Source organism: Prionailurus viverrinus, chromosome A1, assembly GCF_022837055.1.
Source record: "Prionailurus viverrinus isolate Anna chromosome A1, UM_Priviv_1.0, whole genome shotgun sequence".
NCBI classification, from domain to species: Eukaryota; Metazoa; Chordata; class Mammalia; order Carnivora; family Felidae; genus Prionailurus; species Prionailurus viverrinus.
In genome coordinates, this window is record NC_062561.1 from 141,676,603 (window position 1) to 141,685,514 (window position 8,912).

An 8,912-nucleotide genomic window follows, 5' to 3' on the forward strand; every position below is an offset into this window, starting at 1 on the left:
ATCAAATCCTAATGTCCTAAACCTCCTCCGCTCCTTACCAGCCTGTCACAGGCCTTTGTTATTCTCTGCAGTTTCCCCAGGCATTCCAGGCGCACGACAGCCTCCTACCACCCCCTACCAAGCCCAAAGCATCTCTGAGGCGTCCCAGTGGCCAGGCCTTCTAGTCCTTTGAATACAAGGTTCTTGTAAGGTAGGTCGTATTAATTTTAAAGATGAGGAAGAGAGTCCCAGGGTGACCAACTGACAGAGCCAAGATTTAACCCAGGCCTCTTGGATTCCCTGGTCTAGACCCTTCCTTCTTATCACATATCTCTTCAAAGGCAGGAGACATTTCTGATTGAAGGAGCAATGGGGCAATGGAGTCTGGATAAGAGAAGGGTCCATGGAGGCCCCTAGAGACAGAGCCGCTTGAGGGAAACGTCAAATCTGGCCCTGTTTGAGGGCCACAGCTTCTCTCCAGACCTTCCCTCCCAAGACCTTGGTGGGGCTTTTTCTCTGACACTAATGATAAATAGTTTTCAGGGCCCAGGATTGAGAGTGCATGCTGGTCTTCAGTTCCTCCTCTGACATGCCCGACTGCTTTTTGAAGTGCATCTGTTTCACACAAGCAAATTACTTTGTGAAACTGTGAGCTCCTGGGTTGTTAGGAGGTGGCTCTGAGCACCCTCCCTCTCCCCCAGAATAGTCTGTCAGATCTCCAGGATGCGGGTCTAATCCTGCTGGGTTGCAGAGGGAATACTTTTAGCTGGCTAGGGATTATGGGATCATTTGTCTAAAAACAATATAACCCTTTTTTTTTTTTTTTAATTTGTATAATTTTATCTATTTATTTTGAGAGAGCACAAGCAGCACAAATAGATAAATTTTATCTATTTATCTTGAGCATGCACAAGCAGCGGCGTGCAGGTGTGGGGTGGGGGGAGAAGGTAGAAGAGACAGAATCGCAAGCAGGCTCTGATGTGGGGCTCACAAACCGTGAGATCACGACCTGGGCCAAGAGCAAGAGTTGGACGCTTAACTGGCTGTGCCATCCAGGTGCCCCAACAGTATGATACATTTAAGATCAGCTGTAATATGATCATTCACTGTGGTCAGTCACAGCAGTAAGAATCCCCTGTATATATATAGAGTGCTTTCATGGTCTCCAAAGGACTTCTGGGCACATTTTATTATTTCGTTGTCACAACCAACCTATGGTTTGCACAGCTTGAGTGTTCCTATCACCATTTCACGTAAACTGGAGATTGAGAGGTCTCATTGTTGGCTAACTGTCCTATAACTGGTAAGTACAATGGACTCTGAAGCAGGTACCCTACTCCAGCAATATATCCACCAACCTAAAGCAACTCTGCTAAGAAAAGATCTGCATAATACTTATGCAGATATATACTGATTTTATGCTTAGATTATGCTTTAGAATTCACAGCTCCCCACCTCTTAGGTTCTTCTCACCACCATGAAAAAACCTTTTTTCCTACTCTGTAGCCCGAGTAAGTAAATATTAATAGTAAGGCAGAATTACCAAATCAGTAAAGATTTTTTAATTTTTAATTTTATTTTTAAATGTTTATTTTTGAGAGAGAGTGTGAGTGGGGGAGAGGCAGAGAAAGAGGGGGACAGAGTATCCGAAGCAGGCTCTGTGCTGACAGCGGTGAGCTCAATGTGGGGCTCGAACTCACAAACTGGAGATCATGACCTGAGCAGAAGTCATACACTCAACCAACTGAGCCACCCAGGTGTCCCAGTAAAGATTTTTTTAAATGGTAACACCCAGAGCACGTGGATGGCTCAGTGGGTAGAGCAGGTGACTCTTGATCTCAGGGTCATGAGTTTAAGCCCCATGTTGGGCAGAGAGCTTACTTTAAAAAACAAAACAAAACAGTAACACCCATGCTGGTAAAGATGTGAGGAGATAGACACACTCAAACACTGCTGATGGGACTATAAATTAGTGCTTTGTTTCTGATGGGCACTTTGATAGTAATCATTGAAAGCTTTTCATTCCTTTTGATGTTTATTTTTGAGAAAGAGACAGAGACAGAGCCAGAGCATGAGCAGCGGAGGGGCAGAGAGAGAGGGAGACACAGAATCTGAGGCAGGATCCAGGCTCTGAGCTGTCAGCACAGAGCCTGACATAGGGCTCGAATTCATGAACTTGGAGATCATGACTTGAGCCGAAGTCGGACACTTAACCTATTGAGCCACCCAGGAACCCCTAAAAGCTTTTAAAATAAGCAATTTTTGATGTGTCAAACACACTCCTCTTTAAAAATATTTTTTTCCTAAAAAAAACCAGTCGGAGACTACAGAAAGAGGTGTATTTATTAAGGTATGTTTATCTCTATGTTACCTAAAACACAGTAAAACCCTGAAATAATCTGGCTATTCAGCAGGTCAAATAAAGATCTACAAGAAGATGAAATATCCTGTAGTAATTAAAAAAAATTTTTTTAATATTTATTTATTTTTGAGAGAGAGAGAGACAGACAGAGCATGAGCAGGGGAGGGGCAGAGAGAGAGGGAGGCACAGAATCCAAAGCAGGCTCCAGGCTCCGAGCTGTCAGCACAGAGCCTGATGCGGGGCTCGAACTCACAAACCGTGAGATCATGACCTGAGCTGAAGTCGGATGCTTAACTGACTGAGCCCCCCAGGGGCCCCTCTGCAGTAATTTTATATGACACTATGGAAGAATATTTAACCAGCTGGGGAAATGTTCACTGTTCTCCAGTGAGGAAAACTAAGTAATAAAACAGTTAAGCAATATAATCTCAATCTGATTTTTAAAAAGATAGCTTGAAATAGAAAGCTATCAAACTGTTAAGAGTAGTTTTCTCTGGGAGCATCTAGGTGGCTCAGTTCGTTGAGTATCCAACTTCGGCTCAGGTCATGATCTCACGGTCCGTGAGTTCGAGCCCCGCGTCGGGCTCTGTGCTGACACCTCAGAGCCTGGAGCCTGCTTCAGATTCTGTGTCTCCCTCTCTCTCTGACCCTCCGCTGCTCATGCTCTGTCTCTGTCTCAAAAATAAATAAACATTAAAAAAAAATTTGTTTTAAATAAAAAAGAGTAGTTTTCTCTGAATCCTTCCTTCCTCTCTCCCTTCCCTTCTGTTTTGTATTTCCTAGTCTTTTTTACAATAACTTAATAAGCATGTGTTCCATTTGGAATCACAAAAGAGAAACCTTTCTTTTTTAGATGAGACTCTAAGAATGAACTGCCCAGGAACCATGGCAAGTGGTGGGTAGGGCTTGTGGTCAAGAAAATAAACAGAGAAGGGGGAACAACTAGTCTATGAGTAACTAGATTGGAAAATGTATTCTGGGATTGAAATGTCTTTTTTTTTTTTTTTTTTTGCTACTCATCTAAAGAGGATGTTGTGACTGATTTTACAAGAAAAGTCAGCAAATTGCCTTCTTTGAAATGGGACTGGTGGTTTTCACCTCTGGTGGTTAAACCAAGTGAGCTCTGCCTCCCTTCCGACACTGGAAGTCTCTGGAGAGGCGCAGGGTGGCAAATTCTGCCTTTGGTACCGCCTGTTGTCCTCTGGTAAGCCGGGCCACCCCTGCCCCACACTGAGTTTGGGCCCAAAAGGCCTTGCTCTGTATGCTTTCGATTCACGTGAGGTTGTTTACTTCAACTTATAAATGAGAGGTGGAGGGGTCCTTAGAAGCCCCCTGGTATGAGAGAGAGGAGGCCGCGGGATGCCTCACTTCTCCAGCATAGCTCAGCTTGTCACCAACGGAGCAGAGGGGTCTGGATGGTAACTGAAGACTGGAATGGTAATGGAGACCATTCAGCTCCCCAGCGATATCCTGGACCCACGGAAGTCATTTCAAATGATAATAATTTCAGACATTAGTGACCAACTGCTGTCTAGGCGTATGATCTTTGGGTTCAAGTTTGTTTGGGTTTTTTTAGATCTTTCTCTGTTTCTGCCATTCAAACAGTTGGGGAAATTTTTTAAGGACAGAAGTTGTGGAGAACGTCAAAGAGGCCTGAAAGTGACTGGACGACGCATCCCTGAGAGGAGTGTGATGTCATGGGAAATACAGCCACAGTCTTACTGTTCTAAAAAGATGATGCTGTGGGGAGCAGGACTGGTACCCTATACTGCATGAAGAGTCAATGATGGCACCTGTACCTGAGATTACTTAATGAAATAGGCACGTGATGAGGGTGAGGAGTGGAAACCATCATTATGCTACATGGTGATTAAAAAGATGGGAACAGTTGATTGGCGGGGCTGGGTTGCTCACTTAGGCGGGAGTTCATCCCTCTTCTGTTTCCATTTTCCTTTGCTTACTTCGTCCGTCTACAACTCCAACCAGATTTATTCTTTTCTTTTGGTCCCAGAAACACCATCCCTCCCTCCCACCCCCATCTCAGTGTTACAAAAATAGGATTGAGAATGGATGGTTCAGTCTTCAGCGGCCTCGCCGCTGAAAAAGTTCAGAGTCTTTTTCACAGGAAACACAAGTCCTTCACAGATGAGTCCTGGCTACCTTTTTAGCTTTATCGCTAACCACTTTCCTTCACATACACCGGTTTCCCACCACAGTGTTCCCCAAACCCGACACATTTTCATTATACCTGGAATAACAGAGATTGTTAGCGGTCTGCTGAGCTCCTTTTCTCTTCCTTTGGGGCACACAGCCTTCTTTTGCAGTGGGCTGTGGCTACATGACTGAATTTTGGTCGGCGGAATATAGTAATAATGATTGTGCACCACTTTCAGAGCAGGACTGTGGAAACCTTATGCGCACACCCTTCACATTTCCTTCTGTAGTGACGTTGGAAACCTTCAACCGAAGATGACAGAGTCCCAAGGAGGGACAATTCCAGCTCATTTATCCCCACTTGGAAGAGAGGTTCCCACCAAACTTAGCCTCGGATTTGGCTTTAAGTAAGAAATAAACATCTGTTGCAGGGCATCACTAAAATTCAGAGATTTATTATCTACTATAGGAGCTAGGCTTATCTTAAATACTACTTGGTGAACTCTTCATGCTTCAAGGCCCTCTTCAGATGCCCCCTCTTTTAAAAAGCCTCTTCGGATTTCCCCAGGGAGGAGTCATTCTTTCTGTGATTCAACCATGCATCACTTACCGCTACTCCCACCCCCAATGCTTGACTTAATTATGCATCTCTCTTCACATTGGACCATCAGCTCAACAGAAGCAGAGATACTGATCTTTGCAATTCTCAATTTTAGCAAAATGATAGTAGGTGTACAGCATATGAAAATTCACTCATTCAGAAGTATATGTCGAGTCTCTTCTGTATGCTAGACCCTATTCTGGCACTGGGAACACAGCAGTAGACAAAACAGATAAAAATCCCTGTCCTCTACATTTTAAAGGTTAGACATTTGCCTCCCTGTATTCTAAGGAGTGCTTTAAACTGGGACTGAAACAATTATTTGACATTATAGACGTGTGTGTAAGAGGCACCTGCCAGGTCCAGGTGATGTTACTTCCTAAATCTTAAACAATTCCACAAGCTAAAATGTAAAAACAAAACAAAACAAAACAAAAAACCTCTGTAGTCACAGAGCTTGCATTGCAGTGGGGGAACTAGATAGTAAGTAAATACATGTAGATTATCAATAGTGGTGATATATGCTATAGAGGTAAAGCAGGAGAGGAGGATGGGGAGTATAGGGTGGGAGTTTGATTTCACTTCATTTCATTTCATTTCATTTCATTTCATTTCATTTCATTTCATTTCATGTTTATCCATTTATTTTGAAAGAGAGTACATGAGCAGGGTAGGAGCAGAGAGAGAGGGAGAGAGAGAGAATCCTCATGGGAGGCTCAATCTCATGAACCGTGAAATCATGACCTGAGTGGAAATCAAGAGTCAGACGCTTAATTGACTAAGCCACCCAGGCACCCGGAGTATAATTTTATTTTATTTATTTATTTTTTCAAGTTTATTTACTTATTTTGAGAGACGGAGTGTGAGCAAGGGAGGATCAGGGAGGGGGGGAGAGAGAGAATCCCAAGCACAGTGTCAGTGCAGAGCCCGATGTAGGGCTCTCTGGAAACCACACAACTGTGAGACCATGACCTGAGCCAAAATCAAGAGTCTGACGCTTAACGAACTCAGCCACCCAGGTGCCCCCAAGGAGTATAATTTTAAATAAGGAGTTCTTAGAAGGCCCCACTGAGAAGATAGAGTTGTAGCAAATACCTGAAAGAAGTAAGGACTGAAGCTATGTAGGTGTTTGAGGGAAAAGTATTCCAGGCACGGCTGGAGCAGAATGAGCAAGGGAAATAAAAGAGATGAAGTAAAAGGGTGTGTGTGTGTGTGTGTGTGTGTGTGTGTGTGTGTGTGTGTGTGTAGGGGGGAGGAAAGCAGGATGTATACACTTTTGACAGACTTTGGTTTGTACTCAGAGGGAAGTGGGGAGCTACTTCAGTATTTTAAATAAGGAAGTGATCTGATCTGATGCACATTTGAACAGGTTCACTCTGACCACTATATTGAGAGAGGACTGTGTGGAGGGTTGGAGACAAAAAGAGGGCGACAAGTTACAAGGCTGTTGTAATAATCTAAGTAACAAAATAACTTGAATGCAATTTTGGATGTATTTTCAAGGTATAATTTGTTGACAGATCAGATGTGGAACATGAGAAAGAAGTCAAGGACGACTCTAACATTTTTGATCTGAGCAACTGAAAGAATGGAGTTGCAATTTAAGGAGATGAAAAAACTCTAACAGGGGCAAGGTAGATGTGGAATTTAGATTGGGACTTATGCCTGCCTGATATATCTGTAGTCACATTAAAGTGGAGGTGTTGAGTAGCTGGAGGCATATGTTATGAGTGTGGAATGGAGAAAACTGGGCTAGAATTACAGATGTGGGAGTGGTCGGCATAGAGATGGTATTTAAAACCACAGGACTGGATTAGATCACCAAAGGAAATGAGTGTATATTGAAAAGAAGCCCAAGGACAAAATCAGGGGCACTCCAGAGTGTAGAATTCAGGAAGGTGAGAATCAAAGAACCAACTCCTTATGAGTTGCCAGTGAGTAGGAGGAGAATCAAGACAAGAGTGGTCCTGGAGGCCAAGTGAATATAGCATTCAAGGAGAGAGAACTCAACTGGGTCAAATTTCACAGTTAGGTTAAGTAATGTGAATACACATTTGAGCCAAGGATTCACCACGTGAAGGTCACTGCTAGCCTTGTCTAGAGTGTTTGCTGAATGAAGGAGTGAATGAATGGGAATTTTTTTGCCACTTAGATATTTAAAAATTTTTTAAATATTTACTTATTTTTGAGAGAGTGCTAGTGTGGAGGGGAGTGGCAAAGAGAGGGGGACAGAGGATCTGAAGCCAGCTCCGTGCTGACAGCAGAGAGGCAGATGCAGTGCTCACTCGAACTCACATGTGAGATCATGACCTGAGCCGAAGTCGGACGCTTAACCGACTGAGCCACCCAGGCTTCCCTCACCATTTATATTTGGCCAGGACCCAAGAGTGCAAGGACTAGATCTTTGCTTCTCCAGGAAGAGTTTGATGAGTATGATAAATGATTGTAGAACTGACTGAATGAAAATGGTTTCTCCCTCAATGTCCCTCAATATCCCGTTTCCTACTTTATTTTCCTTAGAATTCTAGTGTGTGGGAAACTGCACACAGTTCCCAATCTTTGGCAGCCAGTCTATCTGGAACTGGCTGTGCCTATCATCTCTGTACTCTTCCACAGCACCATACTACACCCTAAGCCCTTCAGGGCAAAGAAGTCATCAACATCAAAAAACAAATCACAGGAGGGCACCTGGCCTGGGTGGCTCAGTCGGTGGAGCATCCGGCTGGGGTTGTTATCCTGGAGTCATGAGACACTTAACTGTCTGAGCCACCCCTGCACCCCAATCCTCAGGAACCTTGAAACTAAAAAAGTATTAACTCCATTTTATAGGTAAGGAACCTAAAGCTTAAAGAGGGTAAGTTATTTTTCTCTAATGTCACACCAGTGTTAGCAAGGGGAGAAACTAGAATGTGCCCACAGAGTTACATGATTTCAAGGTTAAGCTTTTTGCACATTCCCCAAAGAACTGGAGACAACAATGTGAGATTCCTTAGAGATGCGCTGCTGAAAGGCAGTCATTACAAAGAATTCTGGACAGCTTTCCCTGGCCATTCTTGGCTCTGTGTGTGTTGAGGGGCAGTCCAGTCTGTTCCTGTTATTCAGGGACCAATTATTCCATTCTCATGGCATGTTCAGGACCATTTGCTTCTCTTCATTTTCAACCATTTATTTTCCTACTCCTACAAGATCCTCTGCCAGGAGAGAGGGAAGAGGCAGAAAGCTAACCATCCATGTAGGTAACTTTGGGGAAATGTTGTATTGGGGATATGCTTGAGACAACTGGCTAAGATGACATTTTACACAATTTTGTCTGCCTGAATGATCTGGAATCCACATTAGTTCTGTTAATTGGCCCCATGGTGGGTTCAGTTAGAGGCTGCACAGGGCCCTGATCATTTATAAGCTCCATCCTAGAAACTCACAGGTCTGTGGCCATTTGGTTCATGGTTCTTGAAAAATTCATAATAATCACCGACAACTGATTCATCAGACTTTAGTCTTCTAAGGAGAAAGGATTCTCGGGGCTCAAACCCCTCAAGAGGCTATCTGGACTCACCTAATCTGGCCCCTCAGCCTGGGAGGGAACTCCCCACTCCAGCATACTCCACTCATGGCCTGGTCCTTTGGTGCAAGTCCGGCAGTAATGTGGCCCTTAACCTCAGCAGGAGGCTCTCAGGACAGTACCAGCGGGACTTGTTAGAAATCTTTCTATATTGAGCCAAAACCAGCCTCCCACTGGAGCTACTCAAAACCTGTCTAAGCCTCTTCTATGAGCTAATCCTTCAAACATCTGAGGACAACACTAATGTTTCTCTT